Raw genomic sequence first — 26134 nt, forward strand, 5'->3', positions numbered from 1 at the left:
GACACACCCAGTTTCTGGAAGGACTAACAACAGATACGAGACTTCAAATACACAAGTGGTTCTCAACCTGTGGGTCCCCAGGTGTTTCGGCCTACAACTCCTGTAAATCTCAGCCAGTTTACTAGCTGTTAGGATTTCTGGGAGTTGAAGGCCAAAACATCTGGGTACCCACAGGTTGAGAACCACTGAAATACCTGACTGACAATTTATTAAATTTTCCACCTCACCTCTGATTTGCTCAGAGGCAAAAGCAGTCTTGCACCTCCTCCAATGAGGCTGCAGATCCTAGCTGGCACCCTTCAGGTTCAATGGAAAACCAGGTGGCAATTCTCAATTGTTCTGTACTGCTTCTTCTGTCAAATGTACTACAAATAAACCCATGTGCTCACAGTTAGGGTATGTCAGTATTTTGGAGTGCTTTCTCCATTGACATCCTCTTTGGCCATTGAGAATAAACCTCTGGTTTGGCCTTCTACCCATCTGTATCTGATTTGGCCTTCTAGATAAGATAGACACACTGGACTTCCAAACCTGCGATTTTAGCAGAGTTGAAATCACATGACACTGTCAGGACCCAGGCTGCAGAGCACCAATAACCATGCGCAGAGACCAGAATCTATCTAATATCTTTATTAAGGAAATATATAAAGTCAATAAAAACAAGTGTAGAATATAGTTCAGAAGTAGACCTTTCAGGAAAGGTCAAATATAGTCCAGGAAAATAATGTCCAATATGTGATATTAAAGTCCAAAGTTATAATCCAATAACCGAAACACACACTTTGCCAAGCAAAGTGTGGGGAGAAGACAAGGTCCTTAAGTCCATAGAAACTTGGCAATTAGGCTGGAAAGCAAACTTGATACTTGGCTAGAACAAGACTTGAAACAAGGCAACAAGAGCAAAAAACAAGATCCGTGGCAAACGCGGGACAAGGCAAGGCTGGAAACTTGATCCGGGAAACAGGGAACTGGAGTACAAAGTCTACACACGATCTCACTCCAGCTGACGAATTGACTCCGCAAAGTTTCCCTTGCGGCAAACACCTAAATAGGGTCTCGTTTCCCGCCAGAAGAACACTTTCCCTGGAGAACTAGAAGTGAAACTCAACTTAGTCCAGATGCAAGACTCCTTAGAATTTCCCAAGGGAAGCAGACTTAATCAGCTAATTGTTTGGCTGCGATTCTGGCGCTCCGGCGATTCGCCTCCCTATTTCCTCTATCTCTATTATAATTGTCTCTTCGAGAAAACGGGGGAGAATTCTGCCCAAGGCTTGTTTGGCTGACTTCTTGAGGGCAAACATCCTCCAGGTGCAAGGGCTCCGTTTCTGGCTGAAACGGTGTAAATCCCATGTTTTCCTCTTCGTCTGCCACATTAGTACTAGGAACGGGACTACATGGCCCATGAGACATCACAGACACCTACTTCACTGAATGGCAAACATAAGCATTTGTTATTAAGTTCCTCTAAACTGATTATTAACCGATGGTGACTACATCATAGTTTTCTAAGCAAAATGTTTTTTAAAATGTTTTCGTGTTGCCCTTTCATAAGGCTGAGAGTGTGTGACTTGTCCAAGTCCACCCAATCCATTTCCATGACTGAACTGATTCTAACAATGTCATCCTAGTGTAAAGTTCATAATACTACACTATACTCATTATTTTATATACTATGTAAATTAGAATGTCTTATTGTAAAAAAAAAGATGAACTATATTAACTGCACATATATTTCATCTCAAAATCTCAAGAGAGAGGCTTGAGAGAAAGCAGTGCAAGTCATATTTTACAGTATTGTGTTCGCACTTTTAAAAAGCTGAGTATCACTCAATGATCTGTTCCTGCCAAATAATAATATAGGAAACCTTTTTCTATTGTCTTTGCTCTCCTGCAATTGTTTACAGGACTTTCCCCAATATGCCTCTCATCCATCCCCAGGAACATTACATCACAGATTATTCCTGCAGACGTTTAAACAAATCAGTTTTAGATGTTTATTGCACATTGCGTTTTTTTTTTAATGGAGAGAAATTTTCAACATTCTTTAAGTATTCAGCAGCTGCTTTCAGCAGTTGGCATCCGGTAGAAGAGCTCTGCAACATTAAACTTTATGGTTTTCTAAGCGTTTTAGGTACTATTCCATTGTATCAAGCTTTCCATTATTTTTGGCAGTACACGATAGGAATGTCTGCTTCATTCAAACATAGCTTTGGTGCCAGCATCATGCTAGGATAGAAACAGAAATCTACATTATTAAAAAAGGGCAATTGTAAGCAAGGATCTGAAAAAATGCACCTTCTACATATTCACCTTCAATAACATGCACTTAATATACAACTTTATGACTGATTTGATGATAGGGCAGGTAGAAGTTATTTGTCAGACTTAATTTTTTAAGTTCTTTCCCCCCAGCTAGCTACTTTACCTAGTTGGCTAAAGCATTCTGAAATATCTGTCTATTGACAGAAATGAAAACCAGACTTCACTTATTTAATTCTTGGGAAATGGAGATTGGAATGTATCCACACTGCAGAATTATAGCAGCTTGACACCACATTAACTGCCATGACTCAATACTATGGAATTCTGGGATTTGTAGTTTTGTGAGATATTTAGCCTTCTTTGTCAGCAAACTCTGCTATCAAACAAACTACAAACCACATAGAATGGACCCAGAGCAGTTAAAATGGAATAAAATTGCCGTAATTCTGCAAGGGCAGATCCACTGCAAGTTATTTATTTTATTTATTTTATTTACAGTATTTATATTCTGCCCTTCTCACCCCAAAGGGGACTCAGGGTGGATCACATTACACATATAAGGCAAACATTCAATGCCTTTAACATAGAACAAGGACAAGACAAACATAGGCTCCAAGCTGGCCTCGAACTCATGACCTCTTGGTCAGAGTAATTTGTTACAGCTGGCTGCAGCTGGCTGGCTGCTCACCAGCCTGTGCCACAGTTATACTTGTCAATGGAGCACCTGCTGGGGCACAGTCCCCTATACGTAGATATGTGTGCTGAATATTTATTTCAACCACTGATATGTTGGAGAAAACTTATGTATCATCTATTGAAAAGCAGGAACACAGCATTTGAACATTACGTCTTTTACATGTGTATGTTTGTTTCAGTTTTGGAAGCCTTTTGACCTATCGCTGTAGAAGGAAAGGTGAGTTATTAAATAAATATCAGTATCTCACATGTGTTTACAGCCAAATTGGATAAAAAAAAAAGGGAGCACAGACAGGGCCGGCCCTAGGTAATTTTCAAGTGTAAGCAAACAGTATTTTGCCCCCCGCCCAAACCAATCACTGGAAAATACACTTTATATATACGCGCGCGCACACATACACACACACTCCCTATCTATCTATCTATCTATCTATCTATCTATCTATCTATCTATCTATCTACCATATCTTTATATATACCATATATTGAGACCCAAGATATGATCCTAATAATAATAATAATAATAATAATAATAATAATAATAATAATAATAATAATATACATACACACACACACACATACACACACACATACACACCATATCTTTCTTTATACCATATCTTGGGACCCAATATGTGATCCTAATAATTAAATAATTTTGTGCATGGAATCAAAATGTGCTTTTCTATTGCACTCAATGTGTATATATTTAAAAGCCACACAAAACGGTGCCAAGGAGGAAAAGGAAGGGAGAGAGGTGCTTCCTATTCCTCTGCGTCTGCCATTTTGTGCCCCTGTTGAAATTGTCCACATGTTTGTGGATTTCAGTGGCTTATCTTTGTGATTCCCTCTGTGATTCCCCCAGGGAGGAAGAAGCCAGACTTTGGAGCTGTAAGGCCATTCAATGCTAATCAAGCTGGCCAATTGCACCATTCACACTTGCCTCAGATACGTTTTCTCTCACGTTGGACCTTCCTAGTTTCCAACTTGGAACATGCCTCAAAACCTAGTTGCCTCCCGCCTGGGGGCATAATTATCGGGAGGTGTTAGCTGGCCCTGATTGTTTCATGTCTGGAATTCCACTAGACCAGAAAAGCCACACCACTTTCAAAGAGAAGTTCCTGCTTTTCTATTATTATTATTATCATTATTATTTTGAAAAGAATTGCATCTCATTCCTAGGGAAGCTGACTATATCTCTTGGACTACCATTAGGACAAATGCAAGATACTCTGCTTAGGCAGAAAAAAATGAAATACAAAGATACAGAATGGGGAACGCCTGGCTCGACAGCAATATGTGTGAAAAAGATCTTGGAGTCCTCATGGACAACAAGTTAAACATGAGCCAACAATATAATGTGGCAAATAACACTGTGTCCAATTCAGGGCACCTCAATTCAAGGAAGATATTGAAGCTGGAGTGGTTTTATGTATGATTTTAAATAATGTTATGTGTTGTGTTATTTTCTGTTGTTCTCAACCTCAGTCCACAGGAAGGGTAGAAAATTAATACATAAATCGATAAATAAAGGTTGTTGAATGTCCATCTATGAATTTTGGACTTTGCACTTAGCATCATACTATCCAAGAAACAACAAAGAGTGGGCAAGAGGGTAAAAGGTATTAATGACGAAGATGCTGTAGATTGCCTTTGCCTGAGCCTATGCAAAAGGGCAAAGTTCTGCCCTGCTCCTTTCTGGCTCCAATGACAATGGTGTGGCTCCTTTCCTGTTTTCCGCTCCTTTCCTCGTCTCTTGCTGAGATGAGTATATGCTGCTTTTTCACTGTAAACTCTGTTTACAACAATTGAGGACAAAGGGCGAGAGAGATAGAAAAAGTGGAACATGTAAAAATCGCTTAAAATTGGAGCAACAGAAAACTAATCAGAACTGTCTTTGCCAACTTGGAGGGTTTGCAGCATTCCTGATTTCTGTATATTTGGTCTGGCAATGGCAGTTGGCAACAATGACAGTCTAGTACCTAGACTAGGAGAACTAAAACCTAGATGAATTAAAACCACCTTCATTATTATCAACAAGTTTCATTAAACAAGTCTGCTATGAATTTTAACAGGGTGATTTCATGTTGTTAGATAAAGGAGAAGCATATTGGTATCTATTTTGTTCATCATTCTGTCTTTGTAGCTGCTGTTAAAACATTTCTGTTCTAAATCTACCATGAAGAATATCACAATAAGCAGAAAAATGATTTACAAAGACTTCAAATTAATCTAAACACTAAATACTTGAAATATTCCATGGAGGTTGAACACGGCTGGACAGGACTTTCATCCACATTATATCCTCATCTGAGAACTGGGAAGCCCTGGCCCTTGAGCGTTCTAACTAGATGTCAGCTGTTACCAATAGAGCTATGGATTTTGAAGAGGCTCAGATAGAGGGCAAAAGAGAGAATTGTGCCAAGAGGAAGGCACATCAAGCAAACCTTTGTTGGAATCACCTTCCATCTGGAAATCTATGTCCTCACTATGAAAGACCATGCAGATCCAGAATGCAGTCATGTACGGACCCACTGCCAAGACTCTACCCTTGGAAGACAATTATACTTGGCCATTTGTGATTGCTCATGATGATCATTGTCCAGTACTTTTTGTATGCTTTCTTTGTTTCTGTTGCACACGTAAGAGAACTTATTGTGCTTTAACAGCAGTTACAGAATCATGAATCAAATGGTCAATTCTGAGACTACAGTTTTTGTGTATAACTAATGCTAGAGTGAGTGGGTAAATCCAGTCATGAGGGCCTTTATGTGTGCATCATAAACCTTGCATCTGCACTGAATGGCTCAATCAGGATGACTGCATTAAGGATCAAGTTAATGTTGTATTTCAAATATAAGCAGTGTTTCAAACACTGTGTGAGATGTAAATTCTGTATATGTCTGACTCATTGTTTGGATTGGATTTATATTTGACATCTGGGGAGCTATCCAACCAAAAGGGTGTAAAATTTTAAATACACATACATATATTGCTTGTTATGCTTACTGTGTTGTTTATTTAAACAGTCAGAAAAATATTCTGGTCCCATATATATTGAGCATATAGCATAATCTGGGGCCTGTCATTCCCTTCTTTTCCCTGAAAAGAAATAGTAAGTAGATAAGCCAAATTATTTACAGCTGCAGTTTTCTTCCATTGTCTTGATTTGGATTACATATTTAAAGTCTAGGTATTGTATAATACAGAAGATGAAAACTTACAGAGAAGAAACTATATGAGAAATTATGTGAGAGAAAAAAGAATTCCATAGCTTAGCGTCCATTTTTTTTAAAGGATGGTCTTCTGTCATTATGGTACTTGCTTGTTTACAATGTGGAACATCTGGAAATGTCTCCCTTGCTACTATGTAGTCTCCAATTAAAACTGCAATAGTAAAGGACCCTATGTGATCACACTTATGAAATCATAAATACTTTTGCTGTCATGTTCAAGGTCTGTAGACTCATTTCCAAAACTGTGGGAGAGAGCTCAACTTTGGCAAGCCGATTGTTATTAATTAGGTCGATCATTCCTCAGTTTAATCCAGTATGGCTCATATGTTCTTAAATTCACTCAGAAGCTGTGGAATCTCTAAAGTTTAAAAAGAATCACAGAATCATAGAGTTGGAAGCGACCACATGGGCCATCCATTCCAACCCCCTGCCATGCAGGAAAAGCACAAAGTCATCATCATAGGCTATCACTTGTTGCCAAGTATGATTGTCTTCCAAGTGTAGGGTCTTGGCGATGGGTCCATAGGTGAAGATAGAGACTTATTCTTGATCTGAATGTTCTTTCGCAGTGAGGACATTGATTTCTGGATGGAAGGCGGTCCCTACAAAGGTTGGCTTGATGCGCCTTTCTCTTGACATGTTTCTTCCTTTTGCCCTCCATTCATTCCTCTTTGAATTCCAAAACATTGTTGGTAACAGCTGACCTCCAGTTAGAACGCTCAAGGGCCAGGGCTTCTCAGTTCTCAGTGTTTATGAAACAGTTTTTAAGGTTAACTTTAAGTCCATCTTTAAATCTCTTTTGCTGTCCACCAACATTCCATTTTCCATTCTGAGAGCAAAGTAAATGCTTTGGGAGATGGTGATTGTGCATTTGGACAACGTGGCCAGCCCACCGAAGTGAACTTAATAGAAAAATCAGGAATATAGCTCATGCTGAAGTGAAGCTGTGGAAAGAATGAAGATTTCTTCCTGATCTAGCCAATTAGCATCAAAAGATTGATTTCTCTCTTCTTTCTGGGAAACATCACACAGGACCTTAATGGTAAATAAACAAACAAACAAATAAATAAAAATCTGTAAACAGAAGAACAAAAAGGATAGAAAAAGGCACCCCTATATACGGATATATTTTCCTTTGATTCCTTTGGTTCTCTCTTACAGGTGTAGTTAGGAATTTTCCCAGTTAATACTGCCTCTGTGTGTTGATGAACAGACTGTAACTATGACTACAGAGTCTTTTTATTATTTTAGAGAGATTAAGTCTTTATATATGACATAAGGCATGTATTAGTGGCATATGCAGACGTAAGTCAAACCTTCCTGTACACATGACTGTTTTTGACTGTTATAGAAGTTGTTATTTCTTTCCACCCTCACACTTAACAAAATCTCTACAGACCCGCAGTCCCTCTCTCATGGCCATTCTATGCCTGGTGGAGAGCAGTGGGTTAGGGAAGCTTCTAGCTATGTCCCCATAGTGAGATATAAAATTATTCCATTATCGACTGAGATCTCATGGAGGACCCCAATATGCTCAAACTATAGTCATACCATATTTGGTTATGAGCACACAGATGCTTCTCTGTAGAGACCATAAAGGCTTTCAGCCAGTATATATACACTACAACCTTCTTTCTGTTGATTAAGTGTAATGCAGTTACTTGGATCATTAAGTTTGAGAGTGGTGGGTTTTCCTTTGTTGAAGATCTCTAAACAGAATTTGGATGACCTCTCATTAGTGTTTCTGTAGATTCCTGCATTACCCTTGGGATCTCTTCTTACTATAATTCTATTACTCCTATTTGAGTCATCCCAACACCCTAAAGTATTGAAAGAAATCAGCTCTATATGCAACTAGGAACAAAAATTACAGAAAAAAATGTTTTATAGATGATACCCACTCAACGATTACTCTGAATTACAATGTTGGGGTGAGTATTTCTTCTTTAGATTTTTCTCAAACACCAAGTAAAAATGGCTGGTACAAGTTTCCCAGCACCATTCTCCTTCTCCAAGACTAAGTCCACCCATTATTCATGTTTACAAGAGTCATTAAAAGCAGTACAGTTTGCCTCTTCCTGTATTTTGGAATATCCATTCAGGCCATCACAAGAGATAGTACAGCAGGGCACGTTACTAGCAGTGTATCACTGTGATTATTATTATTATTAGCAGTGATTATTATTATTATTATTATTACACAGATACAATATCCTTTGCTTCTAAGCATTACATTTTGCCTGGAGAATCTGTTAACAGTAGTTGTCTATTGGCATAGTGAAAATAAAATAAAAAAGAGGGTGCGGGAAAGAAAATAAAATGCAGAGAATCCACTGGGTTAAAAATAGGAATGTATCAAAATATGAAATTCCAAAGACTTAATATTTATAAGCTATGTCTACAAATAGGGATTTTGTCATTGTGTGTACCCTGAGGGGCTTGCAGTTTTCATGTACAGTAATCAAAACATTCCTGGAAAAACTGAGCCTATTCCTAGAATGAACTTTCCTCACAGAAACTGTCCCACTGACTGTAGAATGACCTAGACTGGAGACAGACAATAGTTTTTAAAGAAACTGGAGGTGATATAATAGAGCCATTGTTGCCGGCGGTGTGTACATTCATTGAAGAAGGAAGGAAATAAAGAAGTGAACATTGGAGCTGAGATTAAATAGGCTACAGTGTTATTAAAGAAAGATGGCACAACATGTTAACAGTTAAGACCAGGGCAGGAGGGTAGTTATCCTTCTTTTTGCTATGATTCTTGGGGAAACTGGCACCAAGCTGTCTCCTGGTAAAAGAACACCCAGGTGCTGGCTGGAGTTTAGAAGTACAAAACTAAAATCAATATAGTTCCCCATTACAAATAAGTTTTTGGGTTAACAAAAAGAATGCACTAAGCCGAATCAAGTTACTTTATTGGTTTAGTAAGTAGTTAAAGAAGAAAGTAATTAAGCCATTTAGCTGTTTTCTAGTGACAAATAGCAAGCTGTTTTTAAAGGACTTTTTACAAGAACTGTAGAAGTTTTATGCAATTATTATAACTTTATGAAAGTAATGGAAAAGTAGCCTACTTCAGACAGCACAAATGTTCTACCTTTGTGGGTTTTTTCTGTGGTTTTAATCAGAAGCCTGCTGCCTTCAGAAATGATAGAGGACCCTACCTCATTCTGTGTCACTCTTGCCAAACTCTTGTGTGTGCCAGGCAAAACAGAGTTATTTAAATCATGAAATGTGGTGCGGCTTCAATCTGACAACCCAGGCTCCTTCTACACTGCCATATAAAATTCAGATTACCTACTTTAAACTGGATTATATGGCAGTGTAGACTCATACAATCCTGTTCAAAGAAGATAATGTGGATTATCTGCTTTAATAATCTGGATTATATGGCAATGTAGAAAAACTGAAGGGGCCCCAGCTTCAATTTCTAGAAAATAAGGAAGCCTCCTATAACTTTCATAAATAGCTTTTATCTTAATCCATTGGTATTGATCTGTATCAATAAAGATGTGTGCCTTGACCAGGAATACTTTCCCATAATAAGAGGCATGATATACTAAGGCCCCTTCTACACTGCCATATAAAATCCAGATTATCTGCTTTGAACTGGATTATATGGCAGTGCAGACTCACATAATCCAGTTCAAAACAGATTATGTAGATTATCTACTTTGATAATCTGGATTATATGGCAGTGTAAAAGGGGCCAGAGACAGACAGATTGCTTATTAGCTAAATACTTTTAGATAGTTAGAAAACAGAGATAAACCTTCCATGGTAGGTAAACCAATGCAGGTGTTTTAATCATGTACACCTGAAGTTCATAAGTATCAGATTTCTTTGTTTATTAGCTTGTTATCCACATTAGTTTTTCAGACTTCATAAATTCACTCAGAGACAGAATAACATGCTCAGTGAATGCAAATGACATTGAATGCAAAAAACCTTGCCTGTAATGAATTCAAGATCAGGAAAACAGAGTGGAGGGATAAATTACAGTGATTCAAGCCTAACAAAATCTTGAAGGTCAGATGGGTCATTTTAATTAAAGAAGGGAAAATATTAAGTGAAGAAAATGCAGACTGATGGCAGTAATCCTGGAAAAACAGAGCATTACGTAAGATTTTAGAAGCCTCTGGGGACATAAAAGTGACATGCAAAAAATGTTGTAAGCAAAGAAATGGAAATAAGTAGTAAATATGCACCGTAACACCAATGACACCATTAGGTTTGTAGATAAAAACACTATTCTGGTGTGTGTGTTGCCAACTCTATTTCAATCAGTTAAGGTTTTATTTCCTTTTAATTTTAATGAAATGTTTCCCTTCATTAGGCAGTTTATGTTCCAACCATTCATGATGGAGGATACACAATTCATTCATTCAAATAAACAAACAATATTTGGTTGATGCTATTAATTTTGCATGACTCTCCAGTACTTTTTTATGATTGACCATCATAACAACACATTACATTCTAAATAAATAATACAATTGTTGTGTAGTTCATCCAGAGCAACACTGAAGGAGCAATGATTTGATCAAAATATTAATCTTTTGAACCAGTAAGGAGAAACCGTTTTCTGAACTAGCCCTGCTCCTCCAACTGAGGTCTTATCTACTCTCATCAGTTTAACTGATGTAAATCTGCCCCAAAGCAGCGCTGGATCCGGTGTGTTTATACCAAAACTAGGACTATTGTCTAGACGTCCCAAAGTTCAACTACTGCAATGGGGCAGACTGCATATCACACACTTCATGTCTCTGCCACCACTACCTGGCCACATGGCTCCGGGCTATTGAAGGCAACTCTGCTGATGTCAGAAAGGGACACCCATACAACCAGCAGGGAAGTGAGATCATCCCCTCCTTTCTGCTGGTTCCTCAAACATCCCATTCTACCTCACAACCTCTGAGGATGCCTGCCATAGATGTGGGCGAAACGTCAGGAGAGAATACTTCTGGAACATGGCCACACAGCCCGAAAGACATACAACAACCCTGTGATCCCGGCCATGAAAGCCTTCGACAACACATCCCATTCTTACATTGCCCTCATTGACCAGGAGTGTGGAGAAAGCTCTGTGGCAAGCTAGAATTGGTAGCAGTGACATGGATATGATCCACCCCCTTTCCCTGTGCCGATGAGCTTAGGGAAAGGGTGATGGTGCATGTATTCAGTTTGGACAGTGAATCAGTCTGAATCAAACCAAATATCACTGTCCAGACTGCCCCAAAGCCATGAGATACTCTGGAGTTTCCAGCAAACTCCAGAGCATCCCCTAACTTTGTCTCTTAATTGATTTCAACTGAAAAGCCCCACGATACTCAGTGGAGGCTGATGTACATTATGAAGACAGCCAGTGGTCAATGCAGAATGTGTCTGGGCTGGGGTTAATGTAGACAAGCCCTGGGTTTTAAAAATATTTTTGCTCATTCTTCAGCACATTTGCTTGATAGTATATTCTCTTTCCTCTGATTTTCTCTGCTTCCAAATAAGCCACCATATGATAACTTTAATCTTGGATCTGCTTTCAAATAAAATAGCTCTGCCAAATTTGCAAGTCATTTTTATTAGAAAGAATTAGAGAAAATAAATGCAAATGAAAGGATAGGGCACCAGCCTTATTTGGTTTCATGTTTGATACCCTGGGGCTGCACCATTTTAGCAAGGATCATATTTTGAAACAATTGAGCTTCATCACTGCAGTTGTTTGATGGGTTGTTTAACAGTACAAGTTGAATATCTCTTATATGAAATGGTTGGGCCTGAAATGTTTTGGTTTTCATATTGGAGAATACCTTATTCACATATACATGTATAATGAGGAACCTTGAAGAACTTTGGGTTTAGACCCAAGTTTAAACACAAAATTCAGTTATGTTTCCTGTACACATCATAAACATAGATAAATAATAATTTTGTGCATGAAAAAAACATGCAGACAGACCCATAAGTAAGCAAAGGTATATTATCTCAGCCAGCTATGTGGACAATTTGAGGTTTTTGAGTACTTTGAATTTCATGTTTCCAGATAAAGAATACTTGACCTGTATCATACCTTTTAATATATGTTTCTGTTTGATGAATGATCTATTCACATTCTAAAATATAACTTTGATGTAATTTTCAGTATTTGTAAAAACTAGTACCTTCCACTGAATGGCAAAGGAGGAAACCAGGTTTATTTGGGGTTTTTTAGTGATAGAAACCAATTCAAATTTTACACACAAAAACCCCTTTGGTCAAGTTTTTCTGTAGCAAATAAAACATGTGTGTCGAGGGATGGGTGGGTAAGGGTGCTCTTATTCTCTTCCACCTGAAATAATTTCACACTATTCTAAAAATCAACAATGGCCAAAAGCCCTTCTATGTGAATTTTGTGTGGCTGAATGGCTGTGAAATGATCCTTGAAAATCTAGGGCAGCCCCGTACAAACAGTCAACTTTTAAATTGTGGCTTCTTGTTTACGAAAGAGATCACAATACAAGGACCAAGATGATATTTTGACAATATGAATTATTAGCTTGACTGCTATATAGTCTGTTGCTGTTATTCTGAAAGAAGCCAATATTCTCATGAATATTATTTTTGGAATACAGAAGCTATTAGCTGTAGAGAATGGAATCCTTTACCAAAAAATGAAGATATTTGGCTGCACTGAACTTAGATTTGGAAGCGTTTGTGTTTCCTTTATTGGGGGGGGGAAAGTTAATCTACACTCATCATTTTAGCCATTTATGAGAAGAATTTAGAATATTTTTCACTTGAATTATAATCGGTGAAATACCAATGTAGAATTTAAAGAACTTTAATGTAAAAAGAATGGACACAAAACTGAAGATATTGTAACTCAAAGCATGTATTATGGAAAATGGGAACTGAACTCAAAGTTTTGTTCTGCCAAGAATTGTTTTATCTGGCAAATTTAATAAAGAAGTTCTTCCTAGAATATATAACTGAAAGCCCTGTATATACCCATTGTGATGAGAAAGAAAAGATGAGGAAAAATAACATAAAATACAACTTAATTTTATATTCCTCAAACTGAATGTTCCATATGCAGGCTAAAATTTGGATTTATGTACTGTATATTGTTTTTATCATTCTTTTTTTCTGTACAGAAATAGTAGCTTCCTTCCCAAACCTGGTGCAGTTAACAGAGAGAATGTTTAGACTTTTATTTAAAGACTTAAAATGATACAAGTAATGCAAAACAGTGTACATGTACTTTAAAAATTGATTATTCATAATGTAAGTATAAGCGGCATTTGTGTAGTAAATATAATTTTCATAGAAATTTAAGGACTTTGTTCAAAGTATTTGGACTCAGCCCATTTGCTGAAAAGATTCCCAGAATTGCTTGTTTAAGATTACTCAAGAAAAGTCTTCCAACTATAATCTTCAGGGGAGAAATGCAAGGGAGGATGAAGAGGGGAAAGAAAAGCAAGCAAATTCAGACATTCCTTAACAACATTTCTGTAATGACCAATTTGAAAGGAAATCGTTCAAGGTCAAAAAGGGCCAAACAGAGCTGGTCCCTGGGTCAAACTGATAGAATGGACCCTTCTTATACATGCCCACTCTCTCCTCCCTCACATGCATAGCTTAATAATTTTAGTGGGTGAGAAGCTCATTCTTTCTTCCTCGATTAATCTAGATTAATAATAAATAGGTGAATCAAGCTTCCCTCCCAATGTCTCTCAGTCCCTTTGCTTCCTTTAAGCTACAGTTAGCTAGCATTACTTAACATCAAACATAAAAGTAGTCACATGTGTCTGTGTGATATATAACAGCATTGGTCTACTTTTGGTCCAACTGTCAATATATATTTGGAGACATAGAAGGGGTCAAGTCCAAGAAGTCAAGAATTATGTAGCTTTCACACCAGACAAACCCTCCTACTGTTGAAATTGAGAAGTATACATGAATGGATATTTCTATACAAGAAGTCTAAAATTGAGCCTACTTCTATATTTCTAGATAAGCCTTTTGGAAACTACTACAGCACTCTTTTTTTTAAAAAAAACTCATGAAATTACCAAGCCAAGGACATTGTTTCTGCATTTGGGGGGGGGGGGGGGGGGGCTATGATGTCAAGTAAGCACAATAGAAGCTATTCTCCCATAGGTCTATCTGGGACTGCAATTCAAATGGACTTCCAAATTTTGTGTAAGGCTATTTCCATTTGTAATCTCTCTCTTTTCTCTCTCTTGATCCCTCTCACCTCTCCATCTAGGAGGAACAAAATATATTTCACCACACTGCACTAGATATAAACGTGATCAGTGTTATATATTACTTAAATGGTGCCTTGAGGCATTATTCAATATACAAGGTGGCCAGGAATATAATACTAGATTACTGCTCTTATGAATGAAGCTTAGCAAGGGTGGGGGGAGACTTCTGTTTTTAAATAAAACTTTCTCTGAATAAGTACATTAAAAGCTAAACATGACATTACACAGTTTGTCTCATCTAGATCCTATGATCTCAAGAGAGATTGCTATAAATTGTCTCATTATCCCTATGATTTTTCTTTCTTTTTAAAAGCACTGCCAGACTCCAGAGGAAGGAAGAGCAATGATTCCTGTCTCTCCAAAGCGCTGATAGGTAAGGGCTAGGATGCAAGAAGATGGAGAAGACCATCAATTGGTAGAATTCAACAAAAGACAATTCCACTTCTAAAGTCCAGTAAGCTGGGAGAAATTTTTCCAGGTGTACATGTACTGCTGATGATATTCCCATAAGTAGAAGCTCTCATTAAGCTCTGAAACAGTGTGGTCCAAAGGCAGAGATAGTTTGGGATCTGTTAAAAAAAGTGCCCTGATTCCCACAAGGGGCTCCAGAGATGGGCCTCTATCTTGTTCTCTACATGTAAAACCTACCAGTGTTTATGTCAGAGGCAGGATCAAATTGCTGGTCCCTTCCCAAAGAACCTATATCACTCATGCCATGAGGGATATCAGAAACAGGACTAAACTATGGACCTTCTGTTCTCTGCAGAATGCAGAGAATGAATGAAGACTTAAATAAGAGCTAAGATCTTAAGTCCAAAAAGTAGACAAGTGTATTTTCATTGAATCAGAACTGTATATGAATGGATTTCTGCACAGTCCAATAACATTAGTTACATTGAAGACAAGTTTATTTTATACTACACAAGCTGTCTATTTGAAGCATCACACATTGAAAAAAGGTACCTATTGGATTTGAGTAGGAAAATGCAAGGCAAGCCCAATCTTCCATCTAGAACTTTGGAACAGTTGAAATCTCCCAGTTTCATAATCCTGTGCATAAAATGGCATTGGTTTTATTTTAGGATATATAGTATGATGCTTTCTTTCACCAGTTGCCTATGAGAAATTAGGACAATATAAATTAAGGTCTCAGTACTTAGTAAATCAGATTGAATAGTCAAATACAGACATTTTGATATGTTAACTGGGATATAAGTTTTAACAAGTTAACTGGGACATCGACATATTTAAAAGGTAATACTCTCTGAAAATACAAAAAACTAACATTGCTATATCTCAGGCAGGCATGAAATTCTCAGGGTGGTCTGCGAGAAGGCCTTACATTTATTATTTAAACTGTTATATTTATTAATATCATGATCTGATCACCATGCTCAATATATCCCAAATGCATGGGGGTATTGGAATAAAGATACAAAAGGTTTGCTAGGGTAGACCCTCCCTCGCACAGACTCAGCCCCCCCCCCCCGTAATCAAAATTCCAGCCCTCCTCGAATCAAAATCCTGGCTATGACCCTGATTTCAGGGGTTCTTTATGCTTTTCCTGCATGGCAGGGGGTTAGACTAGATGGCCCATGTGGTCTCTTCCAACTCTAAGATTCCATATTGATCCAAGAAAACAAAATAGTATCAAAATCGTTTGTAGGCAAAGCTTTAGGGCCCACTAAATTACTATAAAAGTGTGCAAGCTCTACGTTTCTCCAGAATACATTGGAAAGTTTGAAAAAAATAGGGTGAATTTAGAGATAACAGCTGGTAAGGCTGGAATAATACAGGAGTCCATATCTCTGGGGGATGGGGAAAAGGTATTTCCTACCTGTGGATTTAGGTTCTTTTAGTAGTCAGAGTCATTTCCCCATCTTTCCACAAGGGACTGAATGATGCATCTAAAATAATATATTTTCAATATGTATCTGATTAATCAAAAAAGAAAAGGCTGTCTTCTACATTATTACATATAGTAGTAAATATGTGTTGGAATAAATTTGGTGGTCTGTATATTTATGCCATCATTTTAGTATAAAAGCAATGCCACTATGTTGACTTTGATCCAAGCATTTCTCCCATTGTTCTTTAAATGCTTCACTTTATTATACAAATGATAGCTGGTTAAACTGGTATTAGAATGACACACGATAAAACTGGCTGTAACGCTTTAACATTAGGAAAATGGGTCAAAATGATTAATGGTGACAAATTTATTAAAATATAAAAGAGAGATGGGGAGAGGGAGAGAGAGAGAATGGAAAGCCTTCCTTCCTCTCTGGCCTGTAAGAAAGAAGGGGAGTGACTAGCATTTCCTTTTCAGACTAAAATCTACAGGAATGCAACAGAACATCTGTAGGAAATTAACATACTCCCCTCTTGCAGATTCACAGAACTGAACTACTCCAATATGTGATCACAATCCTTGATTTCTGTTAGCTAATAAAAACACCAGTACTGAGCATTACCTAAGGGTCCAGCGATTAAAAATAGGATGTGGTATTTTTTTAATGAAAAAAACTCTAAACCAATTCATTTGTATTGTACATCTGAAAACAGTTTGGGCCGAATCAGATGGATATTGTCAACATAGTGACTGCCTCAGAACTTGCTTTGAGGTATTGCATGCTAACAGGTAAAATACTGAAAATTTCTTTGGTCCATTATAACTGACAAATTGCATCATTTCATACAATCCTGCCTGGTCCAGAGCATAAAAATGGAAGTTTTCTTTACATCTCATCTTATTCCTTCAAATTATTGTGTCGTAACACAAGAAAGACTTTACTGCAGCTGAGAATCTCTGTGACTGATGAACAAAAATGAAAGAGACCAGATTCTATCAAAACCCATTATCTGACAATAAAAATTAGGATCTATACATTTATTAAGAAGATGAAATAAATGCACCCACCAGTTGTGCACATAAAGTAATGGTTTAATGGTCCACCTCCAGTCTGTGAAATAAAATAAAGAATGTAAACAATGTATTTCTTTGCTAGAGCCAGAGCAACACATCAAAACATTTTTCTTATGGAGTCAACAACAATAAATAAATAAAGCAGATGCTCCAATGTAAAGCAATGTTTTGATGCCATCCGTGACGAAATGATCTGACCCATGGGGCACAAAGCATTGCAAAGGACTTGTGCAGACAAATGTTTGTTCTCCGTGTTAATTGTGCTCTGTGTGAATTACTGAAAACTGACATTTCAGCACTCTAAAATATCTTCAGGCAGTTTGAGCTTTCTCTGATTTGAAGATTACTGTCATATTATATGTAACTGAGAGCCCCAAACTACGTAATGCATAACTGAACAAAAGCCTGGAAATTACCCCAAGTTTTGGACTTCATTGCCATCACCTCCAAAGACGCTACGCAAACAGCATTTACCTGGGTGAGTAGTTATATAGGTTGGTGTTTTCAGCTAGAGGCCTGGAATCATTTTATGGTTAAATAATTGTAAGCTCTGGACTTAAGTGATGTTACTGTTTTTTTTTCTCCTCTTTTGATGATAATGTGTGTCATAAGAAAACCCCTGAACAGTGAGAATTAGATTATTACCTAATCTAGCTTTCTGTTTTTCAGGTTATTTATGGACCTCTGGATGCACTCTCCTGGGTGTTTTCCCTAGCAAATCTCATTGTGATGCAATCCTGATCAAGATGGACTCTGCAGTTCCAACCCTTGGGCTCCTATCACTTATCTTGCCATTTTACTTTACTGGACAAATATCTTTGTTGATCAGCGGATTCAGTGCACTATTGCATGACTGAATTTTTCCTTAATGTTTACTACATTCAAACATCCAGACGGGGATGTAGAAAATAAAAAAGGAAATATTTATTATATAACAAATAAAATAAACATCTAGTCTTAAGCTTGTTCTGCACACAGTACATTGTAACACCCAGTTTCAAAAAATGACTGCATTCTCCTCCATTTCCCTCTGTTGTGTGCCTTCAAGTTGTTTCCAACTTATGATTTAGGGTGATCCTATCATGTGGTTTTCTTGGCAAGATTTGTTCAGAAGAGGGTTTGCAATTACCTTTCTCTGATGGTGAGAGTATGACTTGCTCAAGTCCTCCAGTAGATTACCATGGCTCAGTAAACATTCAAACCTTGTTCTCCAGAATCATAGTCCAATGCTCAAATGCCCCTTTTCCTAGCTGGGCCTAACTTCATTTCTATCTGGTACAATCTCTATTTTAAGTGGCCTTATCTAACCATTTAACAGACAAATCTTTAGGTTATATCCCTATCCCCCACGGCACTTCCCAATGACATGTCATGAACTGTGATTGATCTATCTCCTCAGGCTTGCCTATTATTAAAGTTTATGTGTTTCTATGAAGAAAAAATACTAATGAAAACATCAACAGGTATTGCAATGAACGTTGTCCACACATTTTGTACACCATTGTAACTTATCTTGAAACCATTGGTCATATGTCCAGGGGACATTTTTTCAATTTCACTTTAATAAACATACTTGTCGAGGTCACTCTCTTCTGTTATTTATGTAATAGCTAAGCAGGGTCACTACTACCAGGTAGGCTAGATTATATTCCAGAGGAAGGAAATGGCAAAACCATCTCTGAGTAGACTATCTTTCTTTTCTTTTTTTTCAGGACACTTATGAACCTTGTCGAAGAAAATCCTACAAAATTAATAGGGTCACCATGTCAATAGACAACTTAAAGACATGTATACACATATGTGATATTGACAATTGACTTGCATATTTTTTTATCTTCCATGCCAATCTGGATAACGCTTTCCCACTTTATTTTTTCTTAGTAACTAAATCTGGAGTTGGTACTGCAATTGTTTGGGACATTACTGACTGATTTTCAAAATCAATTGTGGCTTATTTCTTGTTATATTTCTTGTCAATGCTTCACTGCCTATATGAATTTGTGCTTCATTTTTGTGTTAATTTCACTTCTCGTGACATTGCTTTTAACAGATGCCTTAAAGGTAATAGATTCAGCATGTATTTACTTGACTTTTAAAAATGCAATCCCACTGTAGATTAAACACAGTCTTTCTCACAAATTGCAGTCCATTAAATAGCACAACATAGCAGCAGTTTGCTGTTTCTCTCTCCTAACAAATTCTGACCTGATTTGATTTTCTTCCCAGAAATAAATTGAATTGGTCGTTCGAGAGGAAAGGATGGCAGGGAAAGTCAGAAATATAACCTTGTCCAAATGCACCCACACATGTATAATATCTGCATGAATTATTTATTACAGATATCCACTGTTGGAAATGGAATATCAGAAAGAGTTGGCAAGAAACTGCTAGGGAAATGTTATTATGGCAAGAGGAAGAGATGCATGGCTCTTGCTTATATTCTCAAGGTTAGTTGGCCAGGTTGTTATAATAAAATGCAGAGCGTAACAGGAGTTGTTTCTGGAACGTTTCGACTCAGCTTGTAGGTCTTTTGAAGTGTGGGTGTTTCTTTAAAAAACCAATGCATTGTTTCTTTTTACCCACAAGTAGTAGTTTATAGACCCTCCTGTTTTGTCACATTCACTACTAATCTGTCATCTGTAAAATGCATTGTGGTTTTAAAAATACAAAAACAGGGAACACCCTTAAGTGTGCTTTGAGATTTCCAACCTCTTTAAATACAAAGATGCATATCTAATTTATTGTTATTTTATATCAGAGTATCTGCTTGAAGAAAGGAATGTTTATTGTACTTTATTAAACTTTATTTAAGATTATGAAGGGGTTTATTATTCAATATGAATGGATATTCATCACATATCACTAGAGCCTTCCCACCATCTGTAATCTGAAAAGATAAGTGGCATTGATAATGTCTTCCTTATAATTTCATTGTTTTTTTTTTACATACAGTATTTCAAATGTTTTAACTATAAAAGAGTTTGAAGAACAGATGGGTATTTTATATTTCCACTATACTTTTCAGAACAAATACTGAAAGATCAAAGCACTGTAGGCTCATCATAGCTTTACAAAAAAGTGGGAGCAAGGCAAGGCTATTTGAAACTATTTCAAGCTGCAATCTTTTATTGTAAAGCTCAGAGCCCCAGACAGATCCTATTCATTTGTATAACATTCTGAAGAAAGATTTGAGACTCCCATATGGCAACATATAATTTGGAAAGAACATTTTAGGCAGTGATAGAAAACAGAGACCAGGTGATTTATACAAATGAGCCGCAAACACTGACATAATAAAGAAAATTGGGATTCATTCTTTAGACATGAGTTGCTATCTTGTAACAACAACCTCTTTGATAAGGACCCTGAGATAACAACTTTCAATCTTGGTTGTATAAACAAGCTTCTAGGCCTTTCAACTTTCATTTTCAGGGCCAATTGTATTATAACTTTATTACATCTTAGCCATTGCTTCCGTGACAGCTTTAGTTTTCTTATGTTGGTCAATGTGACAAGGAAGCTAATCAAGCAACTTCCTTGACTAGGCCAGATAGCTAAACTTAGTCCCATTGATAGCTTTTTGAAGAACATTTGAGATGTTAATGGTAATGACATCCAGTCTAATGACATTAAGATTCTTCCAGTTCTTTACCATAGGAAGGGAAACATCTGTCTATTTATATCTTTTATCCATACAGAAAACAGAAATATCCTATCTTAGGCTAAAAGAGAATTGTAAGATTATATGTGTCCTCTATGCTGTGCATACAAAGTTGAATTTTATATATACACACACACACACACACTTATAGGGGTGTTATAAATGACTTATAAACGACTCATAGTTAAGATTGGGATGCGACAACAGGAAGTGAGAGAAATCTATCCCTCAAAAGGGAAAAATCACTCTTGTAAGATTTATCATGAGAAAACGTGTCTCCACTGAAGCTTTCCCACTATTCCTTGCTTCCATAACAAGCCAAATTTTCCAAAATCCAGTTGTCACAGGGACAGAAAGGGAGGTGAAATCTTCCAAATAGGGGCACATACAGCAAAGGAAATGTTACAGGGGTGATAGCCCTTCCCTATGTTATCCAAAGCTCTCTCTATATATTTATTTGGCTGAAGTTACACTTAAAATGTACCTATTCTGACTTACATACAAATTCAGCTTAAGCACAAACCTACAGAACCTACCATGTACATAACTTGAGGGCTTCCTTTATATCAGTATCTTTTTTCTGCTCACTAAAGTATGAAATAAGCTTCTTTATTTTAAGCTTGAAAGGTAATTGTTAATTAATGTTAGTCCATCACATGACCAATTACAGTTAAACTTTTATGTGAAAGGGGAATGTCAGTATGACATTTGGTTTCTACTATCCTGCATACCTGTGAAAGAACTAGACAGGAGATCCATACTATAACATAAAACTATTTTTCACTGAAGATTCAGAGTTCATCTTGTCTGAAATTGATTGATAATTCCAATGGATTTGTATTGCAATCATGGATTTTGTGCCTCAATATCCATAAGTTTGAATAGTACAATTTGGTACCATGTTGTTTTATTTCCTTTTAAATGTGCCTTCTGTTTTCTATAAATATTTTCCTTGTAATAATGTCAATATACATTTCACTTGAGCACTCTTTCTTCTGGAAATTCTCAGCCTGAAACCATTGGTTTGAAATCCTCAACAGCATTTGTACTGTATGAGCCAGTCTCACCATACACTTTACTTTTCTTTTCACTGCGTTCCTGCTCTCCTCTTTTCTTTCTACTTGAGCTTCCTAGAAGTCTGTTGTCCTGTGTGGACGAAACAATGTTGCTCTCTTAAAACAGTCAGGCTAAAAGATCAATGGGTAGAATAGTTGACCAGATAATGACATACTTTTGTCTCACCCATCTTTACTTTTACTGTTCAAGAACAGGATTGTCTGCAGATCAGGGTTTGACTGAAATCTGGAACAAAGGGCATTTTGGAGCATTATTGCAGAGTATGATGCCATGGTTTGAGCATTGGACTACAACTCTGGAGACCAACATTCAACTATCCACTTGGCCTTGAAACACTGGGTAGCTTTGGGCAAGTCACACACACTCTACCTTGGAGAAAGGCAATCACAACCCTCTCCTAGACAAATCTTGGCCAACAAATACTGTGATAGAGGGTCAATGTAAGTTGGAAAGCACTCCAACTCGCATCGGCTAGAGCAGGGCTTCTTAAGCTTTTCCACTCGTGACCCCTTTTGACTCGAGAAATGTTTACATGATCCAGAGTATATGGGTATATAAAATAGATATAGTAATCAAACATTTACTATAAGAAATCAGCATTTGCAAGTCATGCTAAATAGGCTGATTTCTATTAAGAAGTTCAGCTTTTGTAAAGTTTTTTGTAAACACTGCACCACAGATTTGCAAAATGTCTAGAACAGCCACTAGGTGATTTTCAGAAACCTTTTACTGTTGCAAAATGTTTTGGGACCCCTACACTGAACTTTGCGGTCAGGATCCACCATTGAAGAAGCAATGGCTAGAGGCACTGCTGGTTCCTTCTCTGCCTGAAGCTGCCAATTCCATTGAAATAAACACTTCCATTGACATTAGCAGCTTTGGACTGGACTCAAGCTCCATCTGGTTCATCTTACGGGGGACTCAGAACTCGTCTTGTTCCTGTCAGGTTTCTGGAGGATTGTTAAGAGATGCCAGAGATGCAGCAGCAACTGTCTCAGGAATGTAGCTTTTGATACATCCCTTCTTCCTTTGCCTAGCAAATCAGGACAAAAGAAAAAAATCTTTTCCCATAACATAACACTTTGCTATTCAGCTTATCAGTTTTATGACAATCAGCTGTCAGAGAGGCTAACACAAAGAGCAAAGGAAATATTGCCATGGGAGTGAGTGGGAAGAAGAGGAAATGTTTCCTTGAGAGGAGGAAAAAGGGTGGAAACACCAATGAAGTGTACAGGCAGTTCCTGAGTTACAAACATCCAACTTACAAATGACTCATAGTTAAGAACAGGGGTGAGACAACAGGAAGTGAGAGAAATCTACCCCAGGGAAAGGAAATTCACTCCTGAAAGAGTTATCATGGGGGAAAGGTGGCTTATATCACTAATCCTTGTTTCCATGACAAGCCAATTTTTGGGTTGATGTGTTTTCCGGGCTGTATGGCCATGTTCCACAAACATTATTTCCTGACATTTCACCTGCACCTATGGCAGGCATCCTCAGAGGTTGTGAGGTCTGTTGGAAACTAGGCAATTTGGGGTTATATATCTGTGGACTGTTTGGGCGGGAGAAAGAACTCTTTTCTGTTTCAGGCAAGTGTGAATGTTGCAATTGGCCAGCTTGATTAGCACTGAATAGCTTTTCAGCTTCAATAGATTAATTGCCTTTCAATTGTATTTTATTATTGTTGTGTAGGCATTGAATTTTGTCATAATATATTTGGAAACCACTTTGAGTTCCCCATCCGGGGTGAGAAAGGTGATATACAAGTGAAGTAAATAAAATAAAAAATTCAATGTCTGGCTGCTTACTGCCTGGGTGATCCTTTGTTGGGAGGTGTTAGCTGGCCCTCACTGATTCATGTCTGGAATTCCTCCTTTTTCTGAGTGGTGGTCTTTATTTATTGTTCTGATTTTAGAGTATTTTTATACTGGTGGCCAGATTGTGTTCATTTTCATTGTTTCCTCCTTTCTGTTGAAATTGTCCACATGCTTGTAGATTTCAATAGCTTCTCTGTGTAGTCTGACATGGTGCTTGTTAGGGTGGTTCAGCATTTCGGTGTTCTCAAATAATATGTTGTGTCCAGGTTGGTTCATTAAGTGCTCTGCTATGGCTGACTTCCCTGGTTGAGTTAGTCTGCAGTGCCTTTCATTTTCCTTGATTTGTGTCTAGGCAATGCTGCTGCGTTTGGTGGTCCCAATGTAGACTTGTCCACAGCTGAATGGTATATGGTAGACTCTTGCAGAGGTGAGAGGATCCCTCTTGTCCTTTGCTGAACGTAGCATTTGTTGGATTTTCTTACTGTAGATAGTTTGTAGGATGTGTTTCTTTATCAACTTCCCTACGCAGTTAGTGGTTTTCTTCATGTATGGTAAGAACACTTTTCCTCTGGGTGGCTCTTTGTCTTTACTTTCATGGCTTGTTCTTGGCCTTACAGCTCTTCTGATGTCTGTGGTGGAGTCTCCATTGGTCTGGAGAGCCCAATTTAGGTAATTCAGTTCACCTTGGAGGATGTGGAGTTCGCAGATTCTTTTTGCACGATCTGCCAGGGCTTTAATTGTGCTTCTTCTTTTTTTTCACTTAGGTGATGGTTGGAGTTTTTATGTAGGTATCTATCTGTGTGTGAAGGTTTATTGTAAACTGTGTGGCCCAATTGTTGACTGGGATTGCAAATGACTAGGACATCTAGAAATAGCAGCTTTCCTTCATTTTCTTTTTTCATGGTGGATTGGATGTTTGGGTGGATGCTGTTGAGGTTTAGTTCTTCGTCTCTATGACTTCAAATGGTGAAGGTGTCATCCATAAATCTGAACCATGTAACAGGCTTGTTTGGTGCTGTTCCCAGGGCTTGTTTCTCTCTCTTTTTTCAAAATCCAATTGTCACAGGGACAGAAAGTGAGGTGAAATCTTCTGAATTTTAATATATTGGGTTTGTGGTTCCCGTCCCCTTGATCAGGTCATGTAAGTGTTATTTATGTCTATAATTGCATTTTTAATTTGCTTAATGATGTGTTTGTTTGTTTGCTTGTTTATTTACAGCATTTATATTCCGCCCTTCTCACCCCGAAGGGGACTCAGGGCGGATCACATTACACATATAGGCAAACATTCAATGCCTTTTAACATAGAACAAAGACAAACAAACATAGGATCCGAGCGGGCCTCGAACTCATGACCTCCTGGTCAGAGTGATTCATTGCAGTGATTCATTGCAGCTGCTCTCCAGCCTGTGCCACAGCCCAAGCTGTGTAGCTGTGTTATTGTGTTGCTGTGTAGTGTTTGTGTTGTTTTTATGATTGGAAACTGCCCCGAGTCCCATCCGGGAGATAGGGCAGTATATAAATAAAGTTTTTTATTATTATTATTATTATTATTATTATTATTATTATTATTATTATTATTATTAACAGGGGCACCGAGCAGAAAACATGCATGCTCCCTCCTCCCTATGACATATATAACCTGCATGTCAGTGGAAGGAGGGCCATAGGAACTATAGCTGTTTGTGGAGGTGGGAAGCTGTCTGTGTAAGTGGACACCTCAGACACATACACATTTTTCACTTTTATATGTGTGTGTGTGTATGAGTTATGGCTGGAGTTAACTTAAAACGTACCTGTTCTGACTTCCATACAAATCCAAGTGAAGAACAAACCTACAGAACCAACCTCGTTCCTAAACTCGGGGGCCTGCCTGTCCTGGTGAATAGCGGGCCAGTTTTTGGCGGGCTCCTTTCCGACCACAAAGAGCGCGCGGAGGCGATGGGCAAGCTGGGGACCAAGTGCAGAACGGGAGGCGGTGCAGCAAAGAACCACTGACTGAGTGGCGCCCCGCTTCCCTTCCTTTCCGGCCAGACTTTCCCCTCTTTCCCTTCCTGGGCCACTCCTCTCTCTCTCTCTCTCTCCCCCCCCCCCCACTTTCTCCCCTTTCTCCGGTTTCCAGTACCCCTCCTCCTTCCCCCCCAGGTCTGTGCGAGCCAGGCAGGCATCCCTTCCTCCTCCTCCTCCTCCTCCTCCTCCTCGAGTCCCGCCGCCCC

The 26134-nt window shown here is 38.0% G+C and overlaps 1 long non-coding RNA gene across 1 annotated transcript; it reads right to left on the reverse strand.

The window, feature by feature from the left end:
* Positions 1–388: 388 nt before the first annotated feature.
* On the reverse strand, positions 389–25996 carry LOC134296649 (uncharacterized). Its single transcript, XR_010003467.1, has 4 exons — positions 17358–25996; positions 16275–16344; positions 15401–15553; positions 389–7229 (listed from the first exon to the last, which is right to left on the reverse strand). It is a non-coding gene; the product is annotated as an uncharacterized LOC134296649 (long non-coding RNA).
* Between the last annotated feature and the right edge of the window lie 138 nt (positions 25997–26134).

Source organism: Anolis carolinensis, chromosome 2, assembly GCF_035594765.1.
Source record: "Anolis carolinensis isolate JA03-04 chromosome 2, rAnoCar3.1.pri, whole genome shotgun sequence".
Taxonomy (NCBI): domain Eukaryota; kingdom Metazoa; phylum Chordata; class Lepidosauria; order Squamata; family Dactyloidae; genus Anolis; species Anolis carolinensis.